This window comes from Ambystoma mexicanum, chromosome 1q (assembly GCF_040938575.1).
Source record: "Ambystoma mexicanum isolate Mex_15411 chromosome 1q, UKY_AmexF1_1, whole genome shotgun sequence".
NCBI classification, from domain to species: Eukaryota; Metazoa; Chordata; class Amphibia; order Caudata; family Ambystomatidae; genus Ambystoma; species Ambystoma mexicanum.
Window position 1 is genome coordinate 1,125,018,229 of NC_090922.1, and position 27,396 is coordinate 1,125,045,624.

The window sequence follows — 27,396 nt, forward strand, 5'->3', positions numbered from 1 at the left end:
GAGTGAGTAAATGTGTGAGTGTCAGGACAGGAGAGGGACTGAGGCTGAATGCATGTGTGAGTGTCAGGGAAGGTGGAGGACTGAGGATGAGTGGGTGTGTGAGTGAGTGCATGTGTGAGCATCAGAGCAGTTGGGGCCATGCCTGAGGCTGATTGCATGTGTGAGTGAGTGCATGAGTGAGTATCAGGGTAGGTGGGGATTGTGGCTAAGTGCATATGTGTGTGCATGGGTGAGTGTCAAGGCAGGTGGAGGACTAAGGCTGAGTGTGTGAGTGAGCACATGTGTTAGTGTCAGGACAGGTGAAGGATTGAGGCTGAATGTGTTTGTGAGTATGTGTATGTATGAGTGTCATGGTGGGTGCATGCCTGAGGCTGACCACATGTATGCATGTCAGTACATGTGTGAGTGTCAGGGCAGGTTGGGCACTGAGGTTAAGTGCATATGCCAGTGCATGCGTTAGTGTCAGGACAGGTGGAGGACTGAGACTGAGTGGGTGTGTGAAAGAGTGCATATGTGAGTGTCAGGGTGGGTGGGGCCATGAATGAGGCTGATTGCATGTTTAAGTGAGTGCATGTGTGAGTGTCAGGGTAGGTGGGGGATTGAGGCTTAGTGCGTATTTCAGTGCATGTTTGAGTGTCAGGACAGGTGAAAGACTGAGGCTGAGTGCCTGTCTGAGTGAGTGCATGTGTTAGTGTCAGGGTGGGTGGAAGACAGAGGCTGAGTGGTTGTGTGAGTGAGTGCATGTGTGAGTGTCAGGGCAGGTGGGGGACTGAGGCTGAGTGTGTGTCTGAGTGCAAGGGCACGTGGGGACTGAGGCTTAGTGCATATGTGAGTGCTTGGGCAGGGGGACTGAGGCTGAGTGCATGTGTGGGTGAGTGTGTGTGTGATGGGGCAGGAGGGGTTTGGGGGATGTAGTATGAGTGCATGTGTAAGTGAGTGTCAGGGTGGCCAAGGGCCTGAAGGAGAGATCTGGTTGGATCAGGCCAGTGCTTAAACAAATATAAACCTCATTTCAATACATTGGCATCTGTTGGAAACATTCCTTTCTCCTAGATGTGAAAGGGATATTTCCAATAGGCCACAATTTCAGACCAACGTAAGATAGAAGCCACACTGAGTCCAGAGTGATGAACGGAACAGGACTTACTTACACCCGTTTTCTATATTTATTACTATCTCATCTTTGACGTCTTTAGGACTAATAATGCATATAAAATGAATGCAGGCAAGAGGCAACCCTGTTCAACGTTCATCACCATGCCTTTTCAGTAATTGAATGTAATGCAGTTGTTAATTTGTAACAAAGGCATTGTCATTCTGAATCTATGAAGAAGTGACTTGCCTCACGGTGCAACACGGACGGCCTCACCAGCAGCTCAATACTTCTGAGCAGCAAAGAGGCAGTCCTGCTTCTTTGTCTTCCTGCGCTGTTTGCGTGTGTTCCCTAGACCAATCATCTATGGGCCTCATTACGAGTTGGGAGGTATTTCAGAGGTAAATCCTCTGAAATACCACCAAACGGATTTACAGTTACCACCACTTGGTCGTGAGGATTTACTACGGGATTACAAGTGGTGGTAGGTGGTGTAAATCCCCATTTTATGGAGTCCATGGACCCCATTGGGGATGTTTAGCAGAAGTTTTTTTTTATTGTTTATGGTTCAAATGAACCTTTACAAAATTAGACATCTTTCATATAGTTTATACATATTAAAAATAAAAAAACAATTAATTTTGAAGTAATTAAAAACAGATTATAACAATTAATCCACATCAACAATTACATTGCCAAAATAAAATACATTACAGTACTGAAATCTCATTTTCTATTACTTTCCGACAACCAACCAATGCAAAAATGAGTGCTCTTTTATCTCCTCGCATTAGCCGATTCCAAAGAGACTCCATACAGTCTTCATAATTCACATTTACAAATCATAAAAAAAAACTTAGTTCTTACATCTCTAAAATATGAACATTCTAAAATCAAATGTTTTAAAGTTTCATTTGGTTCTAGGCAATTTCCAAAAATGACATTTAGTAACACCATTATTGCCTTTAGAAATTCTCCAATGTTTTGTTCTTTCCAAAGTGTGGTACTGGTTTAAACTAAATCTCAGATAATACATTCTAGTTACATTACCTCGATATATGATAAGATATCCACAACAACTGTCTCCTTAACACAGAAATTTGGCATATTCTTTAAAGTTACTCAGAGAATTTATTTAATCTACTGTTTTGCCCCAGTCTTGTTCAAAAAGTTTATGTTTAACATATCCCGGTCGGATATGTAGATCTTCTTGATCAACACCTAGATCATTCAGGATTTTGGCCATTTTTAGATAACACTAGAAGAGCATCCCTTAGTCAATTCAAAGAAATCTTGATACAAGGAGTTATCCGTGGAATTAAGAATTGTACTGTAGTTTGATAAAGCCCCCCAAATCCATCTAGTGGATAAAGAGATCAAACCCATCTCATGTCTAATAACACAATTCGGAATTGCCGGAGACAAATGCAGAGCTGCTTTCAACAAACTGCCCTGCATAGAATACAATTGTTTGTGCAATTTGCATAGACAAATATCTAAAGCATAAAGAAGTATTGATTCCACCTTTAAGGTAAGGAACTCGAGTAGTGGTATCACAGAGAATTGACAAAATTTGGGGAAAATAAATTTCATTTGACTTCTGAGCGGTCTAGCTTTTTGATTCAGATAGTCAACCCATGATTTAATTGAGATCTCGTTACTTAGACGATATCCCAAGTGAATAGTTTCTTTTAATACATTTATAGAGACTCCATCAATATTCCAACAGAACTTCTTAAGTTTCTTACAAGTCTTAAAAATCACTATACTAGTTTTAGAAAGGTTGGCTTTAAGATTATGTTGATAGGCAAATTCAGAAAACATATTTAACTTAGATTGAAGACCAAAAGGTCAAATCCAAAAAAATAAGATAATCTGCAAAGGCTAGCCAATGTAGTCTTAAAGAACATAACCTTGCAGGAAAATTATCGATTGAATTCCAAAGTTCATCTATGTTAGATAAATATAAATTGAACAACAATGCCGCAAAATTTCATCCTTGCTTCAGCCCCAGGAATGTTTGTACAAAGTCTGTCAATGCCCCGTCTTGGGTAATCCGGATTCTACACAAGGTATTGGTGTGAAATTTTATAATCCAATAAATGAGATGTTCAGGAATACCTAATTTACGCATTTTTATCCAAAGCACATTACGCACAACTGTATCGAACGCAGATGACATATCGATCGATGCAATATATAGGGTGCCAAGTTCTTTCTTTTTGATTCCATCTAACAAATGCGCCATAATGGTTGCATTTAATGTGGTTCGCATCTGGCGTCTAAATCCCACTTGGAATCTGGAATAGATCTTGAAAGTGGCTAGGTGTTTATCAAGCTCATTAATAACTAAGATTGAAAAGACCTTAGCTGCAGAGTCTGTCAGAGAAATAGGTCTATAATTCTCGGGCAGACCGGGATCACCTTTTTTATAAATTGGTATCAAGATGAAGGTTACCCAGTACATTGGAATAGCTCCACTGGCAAACATATTGTGAAACTTAATTTTTAGAATCATACTCCAAAAAATAGCATCAGACCGATAGACACAAGATGGAATCCCGTCAGGTCCTGGAACTCGGGAATTAGATAATTGCTTAATGGCCCACATGATGTCAAAAGCAGGCCAGACAAGTTGCACTGATCTACTATTTCATGTATTTGTGTAAATCGGGTAGGCAATGCATATTTCTTCTCAATGTACGCGACCCATGTTTCTGCCTGGATTATAGTCTTATAATGATATTCAGGTGCATTACCTTTCTTAATCGCAGTCCAGATGTCACGAGTATTGTGACTACAGATAGCCCTGATCATTTAGCAATTTTGCTTGTTATATTGTTCAATGTATACTCCTTTAATTTTAAATTTATACGCTTGTTTAATACCCTTTTTTTTAGCAGATATTGTCCAATAGTTAGATGCTCTGAATAAGGCTTTCTTATATATTTATTCTTTAAATCTTTTCAGATGTTTAATTTTAAAATTAGAGCTATGTTTGTGGCTAATCAAATAAGGAGATTGTTTTTTTCAGAAATGATCAAGGACTTCATTAGTTAAGGTAGTGACAATCTGGTTGAGATAATCAATAGGGTGTACTTTTGGGGTATTAAGTTAATTAAATATTTGAGTTTTATGGATACTCGCTCAGCTAATCTCTGGCAAAGCATTGGATTCCATTTTAGGGAAATATTATCCCTTTTATTCTCAATAGCGCATAGAGAATGATCTATGTGCAGTGTGTTAATATCCATGAGAGTAGTGAGGCTAATGGGGGCATGATCACTAAACTTAATTTCCCCTATCGTAGCAGAATCAATGCATGTTAACAAGGAATCGGAAGTACAAAAGAAATCAATCATGGAGCTTGAGTTCCCTTTTTTCATGCGTGATTAGGAGAATGTTCATCAAACTTAACAAATGACATGCCCCAGTCCTTGAAGTAGGTGCTTAATGCAGCCCCCTCTTAATGCTAGTTGTTCTGACTTTATTGGAGACAATAGGGCAAGTGTACCATCCTAGACATTGTGAATTAAAGTCACCACCCATTATAATGCCAAAGTTGGAGTTAGTAATATAGGCCTGGTCAAAGCATTGATCAATATTGTCAAGAAACTCCATTAATTTGTATTTCAAAGGATTCCAATAGAGATTAGTTACTAAAATCGATTTCGCTTCACTCCTCTTCATGGTCAAAAGTATAGCCAAAACATGAATGGATGAATACACCAGTGTTACATTACAGTCTACCACATTATTAATTGAAGTGGCAAGACCTCCATAGGGTCTGCCTTCCTCCCCTTTAGTGGCATGAGAACAATATGAACAATAGTCAGGAATAATTAGTGGATCTGTTTTCATTGTTTCTTGAAATAAAATGATTGGTGGTAATTTATTCTTTGGAATATTACTAAATCCACATGAGTTCCATGACAATATAGTAAATACTGACTTGACATTATCTTATAATGAGGATTAGTTGGGATTAGCTGCAAATATTGTTTTCAATAGCGGTTCAATCCATGCCATTTCATTATTAGTTTGAAGAATCGTCAATAGTTGGGAAATACAGTTTTTCATTTTTTGCACTAATCGTCATACCATCCTCCATTGCTTTCTCTAGAGGTTCAGAAATCTGATTATCATGTAAGAATTGTTCTGCCATCTTTTCATCATTGAAAGTAAAGAGTGAGAATCCCATTCAAATAGCTCTTTTCTATATGACCATATAAGTTTCAATACTTGTTCAAAGAACAAGTGACATATCATGCGATAATTATTTGTTGGAGCAAGTGAAATCTTATCAATGTCAATAGAAGCCATGATTCTCAATGGAGGAATTGCATAGAGAAGGTCGAGTAGATAGCTACGATTGATACGTGAAGTGCCTAGAATTTCCTGTTTACCTTCCAGGCCCATCATGTTTGTACCTTTCTTACTATTAGCGTAAATTGTCCCAAGATGAGCATTATTACTTTTGTTATAGTACAAGGCCTTTCTACTACCTCCAGGATCAGTTACAGAATTATTCCCACCAGGCATTGATACATCTAAATTAAGAACATTCCTGAGGTTACTTAAAGTTTCGTTATAAGTTCTATCAACAGATTCAGATGATTTAGGCTGTTTACTCGTTGAACTAACAGTTACAGATGATAGCTGAGGTATGTTTTGCTGTGCAATATTTGCAATTCCCGTAACCAAAGGATTTAGAAGCTGATTAACAATCTCTATGGGCAGAATGCCTGCCTTAAGGGCATTGAACATGGACTCATGATCATAGCTCTAAGCCAGAATCAAATACATCAGCCTTGATGACATCAGGGTCTTTTACTACATTCAGTCAATATTTGTGTCAATATTTGTCAATATTTGTGCTCTGCGTTAATGGTCCCACAGTTATCTGAGCATAAACTACAGAGCCGTTAGAGTTTGAATGATTTGGGGGAAATGTATTAACTTTAGATGGCTCATTTGTTATTTGGATACACTTCCCCCTCCCATTAACAGCAATTGGGATATTAATATTGTTCCTTTCTGGTTCCCTATAAGGTTTTTTCAATATGCTAAATGTTTCAGAGTACAGTAATCGTGCCTCCTTTGTTAATTTGTCCAAGGGCAGTTGGGAAGGTTTACTTGTGTCCATATTCGATTTGGGAGACAGTAAAGACCTATTGGAAGTATATTTCCTTCCTTCACTTTGAAAGTAATTTGGGAGAATGTTTTGTACCTTCAATGCATCACCTTCAACTTCAGTCACAATTAGGGAGGCCTTATTAGAATCGTATGTAGCTGGTGGGTTAATACATTCACAGGCCGATTCATGGAATAATTAGCGCGGCGCAAGTGGGCAAAAACGTGCGAATCGCAGTGGAATAGCGAAAATCGCAGTGCAAGTGCGAAAATCGCACGAAAAGCAGCGCACGTCGATTCATGGAAGGCCGTGCGCGAGAAAACCAGCGGATGTGCGATAAAAAAGTGCGCCGCGCACGTTGGCGCACAGGCCATCTAACAGCGTGCGCCAGGTCACAGCGAAAATCGCACAGGCCACAGCGAAATTCGCACATAGCGCGGCGCACGCAACAAAAGTAGGCGGAACACGGGCGTAACACTCGGAATGGGGAACAACTTGCAAAAACGTGGGCGTCACGGGGGAAGTACAGGGCACAAGTGCGCGGAACGCCCACACGCTCGCCTACAACACGTATTCATGGAATAAAAATAGGGCAAAAAAGCGCACGCTCAAACCAGCGCACAGGCACAAACACGACCGCCACAAGAAAGCAGGCGGTAGCGTCTCTGCGGCTGTAAGAAATGTGCGCCAAAAGGTGCGCCAACAAATAGCACCTATATACTGCCATGATGAATGTCCTATACTGTGGCCCTCCAGGACAAATGACGTGCAAAGGGGTACCCACAAACACGGACACCCGCTGACAAAAAATACGTGTGCGTGTATACCGGGGTGCGCGGGAAGTCTCACACGTGATTTCAGCAGGGTACAACTTCACGCGATCGGGCCTGGGGGAGCGGGCTACGTGTATTTCAGGGGTTCGGCGGGCTACGTGTATATCAGGGGTTCGCGTGAAGTTATTCACGCGATCGGGCCTGGGGGAGCGGGCTACGTGTATTTCAGGGGTTCGCGTGAAGTTTTTCACGCGATCGGGCCTGGGGGAGCGGGCTACGTGTATTACAGGGGTTCGCGTGAAGTTTCTCACGCGATCGGGCCTGGGGGAGCGGGCTACGTGTATTACAGGGGTTCGCGTGAAGTTTTTCACGTGATCGGGCCTGGGGGAGCGGGCTACGTGTATTTCAGGGGTTCGCGTGAGGTTTTTCACGCGATCGGGCCTGGGGGAGCGGGCTACGTGTATTTCAGGGGTTCGCGTGAAGTTTTTCACGCGATCGGGCCTGGGGGAGCGGGCTACGTGTATTTCAGGGGTTCGCGTGAAGTTTTTCACGCGATTAGCCAGGGTACGTGTATTTCAGGGGTGCGCGGGAAGTTCCACACGCGAATATACTGGGCGCGTGTATTTCAGGGGTGCGTGGGAAGTTCCACACGCGATTCCATCAGGGTAGGTGTATTTCAGGGGTGCGCGGGAAGTCCCACATGCGATTCCATCAGGGTACGTGTATTTCAGGGGTGCGCGGGAAGTCCCACACGCGATTACAGCAGGGTACGTGTATTTCAGGGGTGTGCGGGAAGTTCCACACGCGAATAGCCTGGGCGCGTGTATTTCAGGGGTGCGCGGGAAGTTCCACACGCGAATAGCCTGGGCGCGTGTATTTCAGGGGTGCGCGGGAAGTTCCACACGCGAATAGCCTGGGCGCGTGTATTTCAGGGGTGCGCGGGAAGTTCCACACGCGAATAGCCTGGGCGCGTGTATTTCAGGGGTGCGCGGGAAGTCCCACACGCGATTACAGCAGGGTACGTGTATTTCAGGGGTGCGCGGGAATTTCCACACGCGAATAGCCTGGGCGCGTGTATTTCAGGGGTGCGCGGGAATTATCACATGCGATTTGGCTTGGTACGTGTATTACAGGGGTGCGTGGGAAGTTACACACGCGATTAGGCTGGGTGGGTCCTCACAGGTGTTCCCTGTACACCCTCCACGGCCCCTGCAGGCAGCCCACAAAACAGGGGACTACCCTGCACACCTGCTCATGTCTCCCACCACCCCCACCCCTCACCATCCAGGGGCACCCTCCACCAGGCCCCCACTCATGTCTCCCACCACCCCCACCCCCCCAGTCACCAGGGGCAGCCTCCACCAGGCCCCCACTCATGTCTCCCACCACCCCCACCCCCCAGCAGTTCAGGGGCAGCCTCCACCAGGCACCCACTCATGTCCCCTATCACCCCCACCCCCCAGCAGTGCAGGGGCACCCTCCACCAGGCCCCCACCCATGTCCCCTATCACCCCCACCCCCCCGCCACCAGGGGCACCCTCCACCAGGCCCTCACCCATGTCTCCCATCACCCCCACCCCCCCAGTCACCAGGGGCAGCCTCCACCAGGCCCCCACTCATGTCTCCCACCACCCCCACCCCCCAGTCACCAGGGGCAGCCTCCACCAGGCCCCCACTCATGTCTCCCACCACCCCCACCCCCCAGCCACCAGGGGCACCCTCCACCAGGCCCCCACCCATGTCCCCTATCACCCCCACCCCCCAGCAGTGCAGGGGCACCCTCCACCAGGCCCCCACCCATGTCCCCTATCACTCCCACCCCCCAGCAGTGCAGGGGCACCCTCCACCAGGCCCCCACCCATGTCCCCTATCACCCCCCCGCCACCAGGGGCACCCTCCACCAGGCCCCCACTCATGTCTCCCACCACCCCCACCCCCCCAGTCACCAGGGGCAGCCTCCACCAGGCCCCCACTCATGTCTCCCACCACCCCCACCCCCCAGCAGTGCAGGGGCAGCCTCCACCAGGCCCCCACCCATGTCTCCCACCACCCCCACCCCCCAGCAGTGCAGGGACAGCCTCCACCAGGCACCCACTCATGTCCCCTATCACCCCCCCGCCACCAGGGGCACCCTCCACCAGGCCCCCACTCATGTCTCCCACCACCCCCACCCCCCCAGTCACCAGGGGCAGCCTCCACCAGGCCCCCACTCATGTCTCCCACCACCCCCACCCCCCAGCCACCAGGGGCACCCTCCACCAGGCCCCCACCCATGTCCCCTATCACCCCCACCCCCCAGCAGTGCAGGGGCACCCTCCACCAGGCCCCCACCCATGTCCCCTATCACCCCCACCCCCCCGCCACCAGGGGCACCCTCCACCAGGCCCCCACCCATGTCCCCTATCACCCCCACCCACCAGCAGTGCAGGGGCACCCTCCACCAGGCCCCCACCCATGTCCCCTATCACCCCCACCCCCCAGCAGTGCAGGGGCACCCTCCACCAGGCCCCCACCCATGTCCCCTATCACCCCCACCCCCCCGCCACCAGGGGCACCCTCCACCAGGCCCCCACCCATGTCCCCTATCACCCCCACCCCCCAGCAGTGCAGGGGCACCCTCCACCAGGCCCCCACCCATGTCCCCTATCACCCCCACCCCCCCCGCCACCAGGGGCACCCTCCACCAGGCCCCCACCCATGTCCCCTATCACCCCCACCCCCCAGCAGTGCAGGGGCACCCTCCACCAGGCCCCCACCCATGTCCCCTATCACCCCCACCCCCCCGCCACCAGGGGCACCCTCCACCAGGCCCCCACTCATGTCTCCCACCACCCCCACCCCCCCAGTCACCAGGGGCAGCCTCCACCAGGCCCCCACTCATGTCTCCCACCACCCCCACCCCCCCAGTCACCAGGGGCAGCCTCCACCAGGCCCCCACCCATGTCCCCCTGCCCCCAGGTCCTGACGATACACAATCATGGCAGTAATGGGCAGCATACCCAGCACAAACACCCAGGCAAGGATTGCATCCACCCACATAGTGAATGCAATTACATGACACAACCCCAATGGCAAGTATGTAAATGAACACATGTCCGTCACACACACATACACAATGGCTGCAAGTGAATGTCAAAACCCATATCATGACATGTATGAAACCAAAGACAAAATAACACAAGTGGAAGTAAAAATTAAAAATGTATTAAAGATTAAAAATAAGTAAACAAATCAAACATACAACTATGTGGATAACAAAAGAAATGGTCCATGTTGGAGAACAAAAGTAAAAATCAAAAAACGAAAAAGGAATACAAAAACAAATGTTGACCAAAGCAATATCAAGTAGAAGCAAAAGAATGAAAAACCATTTCCACATGGTGAACACAATAATGAAAAAAAGAAAATGTTCTTTCAAAAAACAAACTAAATACAGGAATGTACCAGGGTCCATGAGCCCAACACCATAAAGGAAACCTACTACTACCTAATGAAAAAAATATATACAAAAAAGTGGCCATTGTCCGAGCGGTCCAAAATAATAAAAACAAATAAAGGAAACCTAACACTAACTAACTATATAACTATATACAAAGGCAGCGGGCAAGTCCTGCGGCTCACTTGTTGATGTTGCTGGCCAGGGCATCATCGAACTCCATGTCGATGTCCTGGAGGCGGGACTCTCTCCTGGCCCCGAGGTCTCGCAGGGATAACCCCATGTTCAGCTCAAACTCCCTGCGAGCTTCCTCGAGGCACTCAGCCCGCCTCAACGCCCGACGCATGGAGAACTCCGCCCTGACCATGGCGAGCCGCTCCTCTTCCGCCCGCTGCCGCTCCGCACCTATCCGCTGGACCAACTGCTCCCACACGGAAGACACCACCATCCCAGGGTTGCCCTGCCCTCCGGCCGATGCCTGCCCCTCTGATCTTGATGGCCCCGAGCCATGATGCCTCCCACGTCGAGCCCGCTGCTGCCTCCGACGCCACTGCCTCTGCCAGCACGACGGCATCCAGGCTGATGGAAACCACCGACGCCGTCGTGCACGTGCCCTGCCTGATGATGCTGTCACATCTTCCATCTGCTGGAGTCCAGTTGCTGTGTTGTCCACCCCTGCTGGACCTCCGACTCCCAACTGTGGCAGGGATGGGATCCCCACCGAGCTGGCTGTATTGGTCGGGGCAGGTCCACAGGGGGCCCTGGTGGCATCTGGGCTGGAAGACGGCAAGGAGAACGACTGGTGGATAGCCTGCACAGAGGAGGAGAGGGCCGCCACATTGGCCAACACATGCAGGAAACCCCCGAACATGGCCGATCCCAATTGGGCCACGTCGGCACGGTGCACTTCGTGATGACGTGCGTGCTCCTCCCGGGAAGCACGCACGGCATCACGAATCACAGCCGTGCGCATCGCGACCCCAATCAGGACCTTCTCCGCACGGCCAGGGGTTCCCACGTCCGCAGGTGGGGGGGAGTCAGGTGACATGGACATCCCCTCTACCTGCGGACGGGCCTGGGACGGAGCATCCCTGCTGGTGCATGGTGGTGCACTCACAGGGTCAGGGACAGCGACATGCACAGGCCCCTCCACGGTGACCTGTGCTGCCTCCTGCCCCTGGCCCTGGACTGCACCACTTGCACCAGCAGGGATGCCCCCACCAGGCCCCATGTGTGCCCCAGTGGCGGCCTCCTCCTCCTCTGTGTAAACCACCAACCTGGATGGCTCCTCACCGTCTCCCACCGTAGCAGGCCCCTGTGGGGGCTCACCCACCCCTTCCGCTGCAGCCGTGGGGGCATCCCCGCCGCCTTGCTCCACAGCGCCGTCTCCGCCCTCTTCTTCACTAGCCGCTGCGTAGAGGGAGACAAAGAACACAAGCATCAGGGCACTGTACAATGGTCCCCTAGACAGGAAGCAATAGCAGATGAGGACCACTGTCAAAGTACACTTCCATCATGTCCCTCCACAACACATGGGTCAGTCCAGGCAAAACACACACAGTAACAGGCATGGTGCATGCCATGGACATTTCCATGCATGTCCAATGGACTCTTGAAACATTCAATGATATGGAACTCACATGCATCATGGCTCATGCCTATCACATGCACACACTTCACCTCAGTCACATCCATCTGGCCCCAAACACACCAAACACAGCGGATACAAGGGTAATTTGGCTGCTTCACTGAATCTGTGCATTGTCACACACATGTGTCATGCATCCATGGCATGCACAAGTCACAGACACGCAGGTCAGGCACACAGACATGGCTACCATATATGTACCTGGCATCAGCACCCATCCCTCACCCCCACCCATGTCCAGGTGCAGAGACTGGCATGCTCTCATGTTCAAAATCTGCATAGGGCTCCCCATGCGGCATTTGAACACATGCAACAACCATGTGGGTCACACATCACTGGTCGCACATGCATTACCATGATGTCCCTGCACACATACATGCATACATGGCCTATGGCACACATACAGGCAAGTATCATAGAACCAGCACACCGCAACATGCCCTGTCTCACACAGTAATGCTTGGACACTTACCGCTCAACTCCAGACGGGCCTCCCTCTCAAGGATCTGGGCGTGGAGCGCTGGGCATACGCGTTCCAGGACCCTCATCTGGATGGAACTCATGCGGCCCCGGCCCCCCTCCACGAGGCGCCGGGCCTTCACAAGGGTCCTGGACCTCAAGTCCTCCCAGCGCTTCTTGATCTTCAGGACGTCGCGGGTTGCCACCCACTCCGCGTTGATGGCAACCACACAGTCGGCCCAGATCCTCTGCCGTCCTTCCTTGCTGGCGCGGGACTATCCAAAGAGGGCATCATACTGCCCCAGGACATGCTCCACCAGGACACCAACTTCGGTGGCAGTGAAGCTGGTGCCCCTCTGCCCCTCTGGCCTGGGGTTGCCACTGGTGCCAGATGTGGAAGTGCCCGACATGGCAACCCCAGAGGCAGGTGTGGGTGGGCAACTGGGTCCTGGGGCTGGGCTGTGGAGCGATGTAATCCCAGTCGGGAGTCTTCAGTTCCAGCAGGGGTGGACACAGCAGCTGGACCCCTGCAGATGGCTGATGTGCAGGCACCAAATGGCAGGGCACGGTGGCAGCAGGCAGGCAGGCAGGCAGGCAGCAGCAGATGGCACGTGGGAGGCTGCTCGGGGCACTGGGGGGCAGTAACTCGGCCTTCTGGGCAGGAGCGTGGTTTTCCGTGTGTTTTCGCGTGGCCAGCTTGATACGGAGTGATTTGGCACGTGAAAATCCTGCACGTCAGCGTGAAATCCGAGGAAAGGCCCTTAGCGCGTAAGCGCGTCAGCACGCATACGCGATTCTATTGGACCAGAGTCCCTCAGCGCGTAAGCGCGTCTGTGACGTGACCCGCACGGGTGTTCACGTGGAAATACTGCACGTCAGAGTGTCATCGCGTGTAATTGGACAAAAGTGCGCGTACACGCGATTGGCCTATGTACGTGTATTTAATGGGTGCGCGGGCACTTACACACGCAAGTACGTCAGCGAACCTGTATCCCGTGGTGCGTGTGAATTTCCACACGCTATTGGACTGGGAACTGGATTCCAGGGGTGCGCGGGTCACACGCTGTATCCCGTGGTGCGTGTGAATTTCCACACGCTATTGGACTGGGAACTGGATTCCAGGGGTGCGCGGGTCACACGCTGTATCCCGTGGTGCGTGTGAATTTCCACACGCTATTGGACTGGGAACTGGATTCCAGGGGTGCGCGGGTCACACACTGTATCCCGTGGTGCGTGTGAATTTCCACACGCTATTGGACTGGGAACTGGATTCCAGGGGTGCGCGGGTCACACGCTTGCCTAGAACACGCGCAAAGCATAAATTTGCGCACTTTAACAATAACAAGCTCAGACGCCAGGATGAACATACCGTTCCTAGCAGCAGTGGCAGTGGGCTACCAAAGGAGGAGGAGGAGGATAGTCAGGGCCAGAATATTCACACCCAGAACCAGCCTTTTCGGGATGCCTGATGACCAGGTGTATGGGAGGTACAGGTTTCCACCACACATTTACTGGACCTGGTGAGTGAGTGGGAGGATGACCTCACATCACCCACCCTGTGCTCCCAAGCACTCAGCCCCCTGGAGAAGGTCCTCAATGTACTGCACTTCTTAGCCACTGGATCATTTCAGTGGACAAGTGCCATAGTGGGTGGGGTGTCACAGGCCACCCAGTCACGCTGCCTACACCAGGTCTTGAACATCATGACTGCACGCCCATCAGTCCGCAGGCACATATACCTGCCCAGAACACCTGCAGAAAGGAATGCTGCTGCCCTGGATTTTTACGGTGTAGCACGATTCCCCAAAGTGCTAGGTGCCATCGACTGCACCCATGTGGCTCTACGTCCCCCCAGGGCATCTGAGCACATCTATAGGAACCGCAAGCACTGGCATTCCATCAACGTGCAGGTAGCATGTAATGCCAAGGGAATCATCACCTCAGTATATGCCAACTATCCCGGCTCCACCCACGACAGCTTCATTTACCGAATGTCCACCCTAAGCCGGGACCTAGAAGCTGGGCGGCATGGCGATACATGGCTGCTTGGTGAGTATGTATGCCACTGCACATGCATGCATGTTGATACTGAGCAAGGTCACAACCCCACCAATGATACCAATCACCACCTCCACAGGGGACAGTGCCTACCCTCTCAGCCCCCACATGATGACGCCAATTCGGAACCCCACCACGCCACCCGAGGTAAGATATAACACAGCCCACATTACGACCCGGGGCATAGTGGAGCGCACATTCGGAGTGCTAAAGTCACGCTTTCGCTCCCTTGACCGTTCTGGCGGGCAGCTGTTATACGCTCCCCCAGTAGTGTGCAGGATCATAGTGGCAGCATGTGTCCTGCACAACGTTGCAACACGCCGGGGCCTGGCCGTGGACATGGTGGTGGCCCCACATCCCCAACCACATGCACAGCCGCTGCGCATGGGAGGGGAAAGGGCACGGGGGGAGGCAGCCCGTACACAGCTAGTGGCTAATTACTTCACATAGAAATCACACCCCTGTGGAGTGCACACTGCCCTGGCACATTCCATCTGACAATCAATGATGACTCAACCTGACACTGATCCTGAATGTCTGGAGAGTGAACCGTGAATACCATATCAGCCTGAGATTGTTCACCTGGAAGTGTCACAATGTGTGCATCCTTACCCACACAGACACCACCAATGCAGTTTTGTGAAGTTACACATTCAAGCAGCTAAAATGATTACCCACTTGCAAAATGCAACAAGAGGACAGTGCCATGTCAGCCAACCCAACCCCAGCACCGCAACACGACACACCGTGCCATGTCATGCTAATTGCAGGTAAACAAAGTAATCCCCACAACATGACACTAGTCTCACTATGTACAGTGTCCCTATTAGAAACCTGCAACACCTGAAATGCTCACAGCAATGCCGGACCAACAACATACTTGAGCACGTAGTACCATTAACATGACATCACAAATGTTACATATTAGTAGTCTCACCACCTGGAAATGCCTGCACTCCCACCACTACCAACTGTGCAGTGTTGGCGCCATGTAGAGTTGTAGGTGCACTGCTGCCAACATGGACCCCATCTCCAGACTAGAGGTCCTTGTGTAGACATGAGGAAGGGACCTGCAAATTGGGAGGTAGACACAGAAGATGAGTTACACATCAATGCAACATGCAGTGTACAACACAACAGCAATATGCACTAGGAATGTATACACAGTATTGACTACAGACTGCCCACACAGCTCATGGGAGTCCAACGTCACTGTGTAATTCACTGTCACTTGGGCACACCCTTTGCAAGCCCATGGAAACGGGAAGCAGGAGGGGTGTGTGTGACTCAAACCCAAGCATCTGAACCAAATACATTACAAGCCTGCATGTGCCCAGCCACAATGCAGCGTATGCCCACAGGAACCACGGAAGCCAACAAATCGTCCCAAAAAAATAGGGAATAAAAGAAATAACAATAAAAATAAAAATAAGAAACAATCAAAAATGGCCATTGATGGGCCCGGGGGGGTTGGGGAGGCCACCCAGGAGGTCCGAGGACAGGATGCACACCAGAACCCACCTGCGTGGATCCTGGGAAAATAAAACACCTCCATGGGCTCATGGCCCACACGGCTACCCTGTTGTGGGAGTATCACTGCTGTCGCTATTATCACCCTGTGCAGCTGCATCCGGAGGTGGTTGCACTATGGGAGGCAGCCCACGCAAGGCCCTAGTCTGCTCCTCCATGGCTGCAAGCATGCGGGTGTGGTAGGTCTGGTTCTGGAGGATGAGTGTGCGGAGGTCCCCATGCAACAACTCACGGGATGCCCGGACCTCTGCCCTCGTTGCCTGCATCTCAGCTGAGAGCGTACGGGTGAGACGCTCCAGCTGCTGTTCTGTCCTTTGGTGTGTTGAAGCCTCAAGCTCAACAAGAGTCGTCCTGAGGTGAAGGAGCTCCTGCCTCAGGGCTTCCCTGTGGCCCTGGGACTCAATGGAGATGGCCTCCTGCAGAGTCGCCAGTGCCGCCCGCCTGTCCCTGTTGGACCCCAACATGTCCTCCCTGTGTGACTGGCAGATGGAGTCGGTTGCCTGCTCTAGTCGCTCCATCAGCCTTTCTGGGGGGACAATGGAAGTGGCCACCCTATCCATGGCCTGAGCCATCATCTCGGATGATGCAGCCTGTTGGGTTGCCATACCGTAAATGGATTGCTCCCATGCGGTATTGCCAGGTGGCGTACGGCCACCACGTCGGCGGGCACCACACCTGTCTGGGGCAAGGCGAACTGCGCCTTGCTGTGCCGGCACTGCCTGAGGCTGCAGGACTGCATTCCCCGTCTGATCTGCTGGGCCAGGAACAGGATCAGATGTCGCGGAGTGTGACCCTGCATCCGTAACCACCAAAGGCGTAGCTGCCAACACTGACATCCCCATGGAGGGTTCTGACCCTGGTGCAGGTGGGTGAGACAGAACAGAATCCCTCCCTGGAACACTCACCTGCGACGGCACGTAGGTCTCATCCGAATCAACACCTGAGTACAGCTCGGGGGAGGTGCAGCCAGAGACACCCCTTGAGAGCACGACCTGCAGCACTTGTGGGTTCTCCCCCACCACCACACCACGTCCCTCACTGGTGGTTGGTCGGCCCTCGGACCCCTCCTGGGTCTGCACCATCTCCACAACCCCAGCAGTATCAGGTGCGTCTTCCCCTGCAAAGACATGAAAACAAAGAAATGGAAACAGGCATTAGCACCATGGCACACAATGAGGGCTGAGAAGCAAGAGAACCAGTACTTGATTGACACATGTCCCACATGACTAAAACCCTCCCATGCATGCACCCTCACTGCGTATGAAGTGCAGGCAAATGGCACACACTGATGACACCAAGATGGAAAATGAACACATTTTCTGCATGCTGCCTGGCAGTGGCATCACACATTGGCCTGTGATTGCCAGGTGAAACACACATGCCATCACACAGATGGCATGTACCATTGCTATTGAGTGAAGATGGAGAGGAGGGCAGCACCTATTCATTCAGTCCAGTTCCCGCATGTAATTGCTTTTCTAATTCTAACAAGTCAGATTTTTCACCTGGAGTTGCCAGTCTGAAATGGTCCAATTGCACAGGGACATGTGTGTACAAATGATATCCAGGTAACAAAGTCACTCCACTTCACCATTGCCATGTCAGACATGTGACTAGTGGACAGCGACATGGCTAGTGAAAGTGGGGGAATGCAAACAATCTGACTGAATGAACAGTGAAAAATAAGCAACAATGTTGTGGCAAGGTGACACTTCAAGGGCAACTGGCGTGCAGTTGGGCTAGATGTCTACTGTTGGCAGAAGGGATACTGCTATGGCCAAATGCAGCTGCGCAGGAAGTATTGCATGAAGCACATGGCTGACCCATACGACTCAGGCGCACACACTCTCACCTGGCACACAAACAGAAGCCCTCACACACACACCATGCACATGGATGACACACACATGCATGTGCACTCACCGGACAATGCCTCGTAATCAGCCAGATCTCCCACGCCTTGGATCTGTTCCTCCGTGACGTAGGTCCCAGCGACTGACTCATGTGGAGTGAGTTCCATGTCTACTACTGGAGACCCACCTCCAGTCACTAGAGTTGCGGCATGACTTGAGGCCAGCTTACTCTTTGCCCTGCGCTTTAGGTCATTCCAGCGCTTATAGCAATCATTGGCTGTGCGCCTCACGATTCCAAGGGCACTTACGATGTCCGCAACGGTCTGCCAGTGTGCCTGGCGTTGTGCAGGTGTGGTCTTGGATCCTGCAACAATGACCATCTCGTTGTCATGTCCGGACACATACTCGACAAGTGCATTCAGTTCGTCATCCGTGAAGCTGGGCTTCCTGGACGGGCCGGACTGTGTAGCCGTGTCTGGGGCATCAGCCTGTGCCGGACGAGCACTCTTCCTCTTCCGCTTGGAAGGTGGTGGTGATCCTGAGTGTCCTGCGCCGCTCTGGACACTAGGGGCAGGAGCCCTGGTGGACTCTGTATCAGGAGTGTGGGATTGCACACTCAGCATGGGAGTTGGTGCAGGCATTGGCTCTAGTGTGATGGTGTCAGGGGGAATGTCAGCAGCATGGACTAGGACCGACACTGTCCTGGCTGGGTGTGTGAGGGCTGGGGTGGATGGAGCCGCAGCTGCCCCTGCAGCCTCTCCGCCCTGCCTCCTTGGTGCAGCAGATGACCTTGCTGCCCCAGATCCACGTGGCATGATGGCATCAACGTGCACCAGCGCACGTGTCGTAGCCCTGCTGACCTGGAAGTCAGCCATGGAGTCAGCCAGGTCTGGTGCCACAATGGGCTGGTCCAACAAGTGCTGAGCATGGACGGTGTCAGCCACATCAGCCTCAACGGGAGGGGGGGAGGGGGGGATTATGGGTGCCCGTGACTGGTCCTCCACACATGGGGGGACAGGCTCACCCTGCAAGTTACGACCACGTCCCCTACCGGATCCACCATGGCCACCACTTGTGGCTCTTCCACCTTTGCCACCCTTACGGAATCCTCGCCTCCCAGCCATGGCACTGATGTTAATGTGCGTATGGGAGTGGATGTAGACTATTGTCCTGGGCAATTGGGGGTCAAAGGGGTTGGGTACCAGATGGTAATTGTACCCTAGTGCTCTAGCAAGGCTGATTGTAACCCCTGGGGAAAGATGACGGGTCACGCAACGCACAGGAGGCCCAAAAAAGGGAGATGACGTGCACGCAACCCCTCCTAGACCACGTGTGCAGAAAGAAAAACCTGCACTACGCTGTGGCACCCAGTAACACAAGAATGAACGTATGCGTGTCACACGCAGCCTAGAATGACCTCTGAAGGGGTAGGCTACACAGGGGGCAAGCACAGATGTTAGATACGTGCGTGACTCACCGTCTGCCTGGTAAACGAGCGTGTAAAAGGAGCACATTTGGTTGGCAACACCCCCGTCAAAAGAAGATTTGCACGCTGTCTGAGGAGACAGGACAACAGTAGAAGGGAACACTGTTTGAGGGAACAGGCCCAGGTAAACCAGTAAAAGAGAAAAAAGAGAAAAAGCTGTCAGAGGTAACAGGGAATACGAACTTGAAACGCCGTGAAGTAAATCGCGTGTGAAACGACAAGAAGTACAGAATTCACCCACTCGCTCTCCACGAAAATCACGTACAAGGAAAACGTGTTCTACACGTACCTTTTATACAGGCCCACACGTCCAGCGTCACTTACGCGGCGTGTACGCGCTAGGGCCATTTCCACCAATTACATGCTTTGTCACTTCTGCGTGTAGGGCCATTTCCACCAATCACACGCGATTACACTCTGACGTGCAGTCTTTCCACGTGTGCTCTGTCATCACGTGCTGTGTGGGAAACACCTGTGCGGGTCACGTCACAGACGCACTTACGCGCTGAGGGCCTTTCCTCAGTTTTCACGCTGACGTGCAGGATTTTCACGTGCCAAATCACTCCGTACCAAGCTGGCCACGCGTACGCACACGGAATACCACGCTCCTGCCCGGAAGGCCGAACTACTGCCCCCCAGAGCCCGAGCACGCTCCCACCTGCTGCTGCCTGACTGCCTGCTGCCCCTGCACTGCTGGGGGGTGGGGGTGGTGGGAGACATGAGTGGGGGCCTGGTGGAGGGTGCCCCTGGTGACTGGGGGGTGGGGGTGGTGGGAGACATGGGTGGGGGCCTGGTGGAGGGTGCCCCTGGTGACTGGGGGGGTGGGGGTGGTGGGAGACATGAGTGGGGGCCTGGTGGAGGGTGCCCCTGGTGACTGGGGGGGTGGGGGTGGTGGGAGACATGGGTGGGGGCCTGGTGGAGGGTGCCCCTGGTGACTGGGGGGGTGGGGGTGGTGGGAGACATGAGCAGGTGTGCAGGGTAGTCCCCTGTTTTGTGGGCTGCCTGCAGGGGCCGTGGAGGGCGTACAGGGAACACCTGTGAGGACCCACCCAGCCTAATCGCGTGTGTAACTTCCCACGCACCCCTGTAATACACGTACCAAGCCAAATCGCGTGTGAGAATTCCCGCGCACCCCTGAAATACACGTACCCTGCTGAAATCGCGTGTAAAACTTCCTGCGCACCCCTGAAATGCATGCGCCCAGGCTATTCGCGTGTGGAACTTCCCGCGCACCCCTGAAATACACGCGCCCAGGCTATTCGCGTGTGGAACTTCCCGCGCACCCCTGAAATACACGCGCCCAGGCTATTCGCGTGTGGAACTTCCCGCGCACCCCTGAAATACACGCGCCCAGGCTATTCGCGTGTGGAACTTCCCGCGCACCCCTGAAATACACACGCCCAGGCTGTTCGCGAGTGGAACTTCCCGCGCACCCCTGGAATACACATAGCACGCTGGGAGACATGAGTGGGGGCCTGGTGGAGGCTGCCCCTGCACTGCTGGGGGGTGAGGGTGATAGGGGACATGAGTGTGGGCCTGGTGGAGGATGCCCCTGCACTGCTGGGGGGTGGGGGTGGTGGGTGACATGGGTTGGGGCCTGCTGGCAGGTGCCCCACAGTGCTGGGGGGTGGGGGTGGCGGGAGACATGAGTCGGGCATGAGTGGGGGCCTGGTGGAGGCTGCCCCTGGTGGCTGGGGGATGGGGGTGGTGGGAGACATGGGTGGGGGCCTGGTGGAGGCTGCCCCTGCACTGCTGGGGGGTGGGGTTGGTAGGAGACATGGGAGGGGGCCTGGTGGTGGGTGCCCCTGGTGGCTGTGGGGTGGGGGTGCAGGGGGACATGAGCAGGTGTGCAGGGTAGTCCCCTGTATTGTGGGCTGCCTGCAGGGGCCGTGGAGGGTGTACAGGGAACACCTGTGAGGACCCACCCAGCCTAATCGCGTGTGATAATTCCCACGCACCCCTGTAATACACGTACCCAGCAAAATGGCGTGTGATAATTCCCACGCAACCCTGTAATTCACGTACCCTGCCAAATCGCGTGTGATAATTCCCGCGTACCCCTGTATTACACGTGCCCTGGCTAATCGCATGTAAGACTTCCCGCGTACCCCTGTAATACACGTTCCCTGGACAATCGCGTGTTGAACTTCCCGCGTACCCCTGTAATACACGTTCCCTGGACAATCGCGTGTTGAACTTCCCGCGTACCCCTGTAATACACGTTCCCTGGACTATCGCGTGTTGAACTTCCTGCGCACCCCTGAAATACATGTACCCTGCCACCCTGGCTAATCGCGTGTATAACTTCACGCGTACCCCTGATATGCACGTTACCCGCTTTGCGTTCCTTGTTTGGCAGCCCTGTAAACTGGTCCAGGGTTAGCGCAGCCCTTTGCGATGATTTAGCGATTTTGATGGCTTTTCCTTGCGCGAGGGCGTTCTTGGGGGCGTTACTGGCGCTGCTGCAGGGTCGCTGCGATACTCTGCGCCACGGCTGGTTTGGGAGCCTAAAATCCATGAATACGCTGTGCGCGGAAATCGGTTTTAGCGCACGTGCCTGGCGCAGACAATCGCACGCAGACACTCTGCGCCAGCCGCTTGCGACACTTTTCTGCGAAATTCTATGAATTACCCTGTCAGAGTGAATTTCAGCTGTCACTATTTTTTTTATCACTACAGAGATTAGTTGGTATTTTATCTTCCTTTCCAATTGGCATTTTGTCATGCTTTGTACCAAGATGTGCTTGACATTCTTTAGAAAGTTGTGCAACGTCAATCACATCTTCTCCACCACTATCTGTGATCGCCAAAATCTCTTTATTTTATTTTTTCATTCTTTCATTGGCAGATCACCTTTTTTTCTCTGCGTGTTTAATAACGCATTTCTGATTTTTATGATATCTTTTAGATGTATAGCCTACATATTCCATATCACATTCCATGGATATTGCGTCCTGCTTTTGTTGTTCCAAGATGTTAGTTAGGACTGTGGGGCTATCAACAAGTACCTCCCTCTTAGTGAACTGTTCATTAGCAGTAGACAAGCAAAAATTATTCCTAAATTCAACTAGGGAAGATTTAATTGTCCCTAACTCAGATAACACGATGTCTATCTCATTGGATGGTACGTTTTCAGGGCCAGGTGTGTGGGCAGTACACAAATCATTGGATTGAGTACTTGGTTCGTGGGTAATTCTAGTTTTAACCACATCAAAATTCTTTGCATCATGATGGGTCCTCTCTAGTGCAAGAATGAAGCCCTCCAGCCTAGTAACTTTAGTCATGCTATTACTCATGGTAAATGTAATGTCCCGTAATTCGAAATGAGTGTTATCATAGCCTTTATCAAGTAAATCCAGGATCCGTATTATAACGGGAAATGTAAATGGTTCCGGATCTTTAGGAGTAGATTGAAAGTGAGAATCACTGCCATTATGCTGCGAGTGGCGGACACATAGAACTGGGCATTGTAAAGGTTCATTTTCAGATACATTACCTGTTGAGATCTTATTTGCGTTTGAGATGGGCAAGGGAGGACTAGGTGGAATGTAGAAACCATTACCATAAGCATCGTCTCGTAAATCACAATTTTTGGGTATCAAAGGGGTCAGCAGGCCAATGGATAGTCTAATACGGGAATCAAGATCTGCCAGCACTTTAATATCAAAATCTCCACTTGGCGAGATAGATTCATTAGCTATAGTTATGGGCTCAGTAGTTGAGGCAGTACATTTCTCATTCGGATCTTCCAAATGGTTGTCACAAGTTGGTTGCCCTTTGTAATTAGTTTTGCTAGCTTTGGCAAGATCATCACTGTTTAAAGATGAAACTTCAAGGTCATCAATCCGATTACTAAGGTTTGTAGAAGTGGCCATGATAGAACACTTTCCACTTCTAAGGCCACTGGCCATTTTACAAAGAGATAAATCAACGCTATGACAGACTTTCAATATGCAAACCTTGCAGTAAATATTTCACAATATGTCACTACATAGTAGGGGAATACCAATAAACACATGATAACGCGTCCTACCTCAACACCAATCAGTAACCTCCAAGTAGAGGGGCTGTCATACAATTATGAACACAATGGTCGTGATATATAACCGACCACTCGCCCACCCGAACACCCAAACAGCCTAGAGACACTTGTGGACACTTCTGGTGCGTGTGCGGTACGCGTGCCCTGAGTTGAAGTATAGTCCTCAAACCAATAACTGTGGGTGCCGGGCGGGGCAATCCGTAAACCAGAAAGTTGTGGCTTGTTAAAATGAGGGGTGGGCGAAGTGAGCACGTCCGCTCATGGACAGCCACAGACAGTCGAGGGCCTTAAGTGTGAGCGGAATAACCCCCGGTGGCATTACAAGTGGTGGTAGGCTGGTGTTAGTCCCCATTTTAGGAGTCCATACGACTCCATGGGGTTTTTGGAGGAATTACTGCGAGCGGTAAACCTGCTGCAGTAACTCCACAGATGTTTGCCTTTAAAGTGGAGGATTTACCTCCATCATGATGCTGGAGGTAAATCCTCCACTTCAACTCCAAACTTGAGATTTTACGAAGTGGTAAGAATAGCATTAATTCCGGTACCACTAGAAAAAATGTAGCTGACGGAATGAATGCAACTTTTTTACCACTCTGCCAAACCCAGAATGAGGCCCTTTTTAGTTTATGCAAGCTTGGCCCGGTTAAGAGTGGTGCACACTGTGCTATTGGGTATGAGGATGAGAACAGAATGAGCAGACTCCCGTGTTGTGCACGTCAAAAAAATGTGTGAGGACAAAGAAACGCACAGTGATATTTCTTTTTGATTTTTCCCCTTAATCAATGCTTTGCTATATCATAATTGTGTAATGCTACAGCCTGGGGATGGGATAGAGGTCTGTAACAAGTGGCCCTTACCCTCATTGTAGATCACCAACGCCACAGAGGGGACCTGGTGGTGTAGTTGTACTTATGTGAGTCAGCAATTCAGGGGACTCGTGTAAAGAATCACAAGATAATAAATAGCCTGTTTTTTCCCATCTACATCGTGATAACACTTTTAAAATGAGAAAAATAAATATATATATATTCTGCAGCATATTTCCTAAAATGTGCCTGTTTAAGCAGAGCAAGCTCTCCCTGAAGTCCACCCATTGGCAAAGAGGAACTAGAAAGCAGCACTCTGCCAAGCAGGGAGGATAGCTCAGGTGAAAAAGGCTCACCTTGGAACCAGGACAATATTGTACATCCTGGGTTCGATACGCCGTTCTGGCCAGCTCGGCGCACCAGGCCTGCTGTATCAAAGCCTCTGGGCACCTGCTGGTTTATGGCTGCATCATTCAATGTCAACTCCCTCCTCCTTCTTTACTGTATTGTAGTGTATGCAGATGTATAGAGCGCTGGACTACGGCCGAAGTAATCTGGGCACTGAGAGCATGACTGCCAAAGATCCCAAGCCCCAGAAGTCTAAACAAAGAGAAATGTCTTTAAGGACTTCTGAAAACGCAGCTGCTCAGACATCTCCTGCAGTTGAGAAGGAAGAGCGTTCCACAATTTCGGGGCCATAACTGAGAAGGAGCGCCCACCAATGTGGGTCTTCAAGAACCTAGGAACAACAAACATAGTTTGGGAACAGGAATGCAAAACTCTAGAAGATGTATAGTGTAAGAGATTGTCTGAGAAAAGGAATGCCTGAATACTCAGCAGTTCGATACATAATAAAAAGAATCTTAAATTCAATCCACTGTTTTATCGGAAACCTATGAAACTGGTCTAGTAAGGGTGAAGTATGAGCAAGCCTCGGGGTATTAAGAGCAAGACGTCCACAGAGCTTTGAAAAATGTGAAGGTGACGCAGTAGAACATCTGGTTTCTCTAGGTAGATGCCGTTACAGTAGTCAAGGGATCCCATAATAGAGGCAGTGACCACACGGGACCGGAGGTACAGGGGACTAATAGGCAAACGTTTAAAAATACTGGTATTGCACACAGAAGCAATCTGTGCTTCGCTAGAGCCACACGATTGTAATTTAATTCCAACACTTTTAACTGAGAAACTGGGAGTAGGGCAAGGGCCGAGAGATGCAGGCCCGAAATCAGACTTCCACAGGTGATTGGACTCCTGGGGACCGATAAATACAATCTCTGTCTTTTCTCCATTTAACTTTAGTCAATTTCCAGACATCCAGTCCCTTATCGAGGCCAGACGAGATCTAATTTATTCAGAGGGTCAGACTCGAGTCAGAAAATCAGCTGGGTAATAAATCCACAAGAGGAGGGAGCTAGACATTAAAAAGAAGAGGGGACAGGGAGGAGCCCTGGGGGGCACCACAAGTAATGGGGACAGGCGCTGACTTAAACGGAAATAGACTGTGTGAGAATGTTCTGCTAGAAAAGAAGAGGACCAGGAGAGGGGGAGTGAGAAGACAAACAATGCCAGCTGCTTCCAAATGACCGAGGAGGGTATAGTGATCAATTGTATTGAAGGCCCAAGAGAGGTCAAGCAAAGTAAGAACTCTGTCCTCCCCGCGGTCATGGAGCAGGGCCATGTCAACCTGAATGAAAATCATCACCGATTCCATTCCACTGATAGGTCTAAACCAGCCTGGAGAGAGTGAAGAAGAGAATTTGACTCAAGGCAGCGTGACAGTTTGAGGGGCAACAAAAGATTCCATGAGCTTAGTCAACATTGGCAGGAGAGAGATGGGCGGCGGGCCCATAGTTAGAGGGTTATGAAGGATCAAGATGGGATTTCTTCAGGAGCGACCAGTGCATGTTTTAACATCGAGGGGATAAAACTACTTGAAAAAGGATAACAAAGAGCTTCATTGAGGAGAGAAATGGAATTCAATGAAAGAGATACAAACAAATGAAAAAGGAATTAGATGCAATGGATTGAGACAACACAATACAATTATTGCTTCATTATCGTGATTTGAGCATCACATAGTGGGACTCAATGTTATAAAGCACCCTATCCCAGAATAGCAATGTAAACAAGCATTGGCAAAGTGAAGAGTATGGGTGGTTTTATAGGCAGACATGTTCCCCCTTCAGATGCATTTAACATTCAGCATTTACAACACATCATATATATTACAATGTTGTACAAATAATCACAATACAAACAATAACTAAAATAATGACTAATTGTTCTTACCTTTTCCTTACTGCACAATAATAACAGTCTTTACATTTACTATAAAAAAAAGAAAGAAAAATGAGACAAGCTAAGTATGGTGTGCTGGGATGTTGTACTGCTTAGAAATCAAGTGACACAAGGTACCCTGGTTAATATCTTTCACTGCCACAGGAGCTGCATCATGCCAGATGTTTTTGCAGGCAGAAATGGCTCTTTTAAATCACTTACATGTGACATGAATCTAGAAAGGGATCTTCTGAATGGCTGCAATTAACCTACTGCCTCTTGGACAAATGATTTGCAAGCAGGACGGAGATAACAGACCTTGCATAGAATGCCAAATTACAACTGCCTCTTGGAAAAATGATTTGCAAGCAGGATGGAGATAACAGACCTTGCATAGAATGCCAAACTACACAAAATCGGTATAATGTGATGCATGAATGACATAACTGTGTCTACTCTAGATAAATTATCAAAGCACTGTATCCCTCCTCAAATGCCATTAAAGAGTGCCGCCATACTATACAGTGAGCCACTGATACTTGAGATCCAAAGCTTAAAGCAGCAAACCACATGGCTGAAAACATTGACACAGCCGAATGGTATGAGCAATATCCTGCACTTCGGAGGAAGGGAGTTGGGGGAGAAAAACAAAGGGAAGACAAAAAGCAAAGAGTGGTAAAAGAGAATGATGGAAGTAGAAACAAGTGAAAAGAGAGATTGAGATTGTTATCCCTCACCCAATGAGGGAGGGATAACAAAGTCAAAGGGAAGGAGAGAGAACCAAGTGCATGGTGGAGG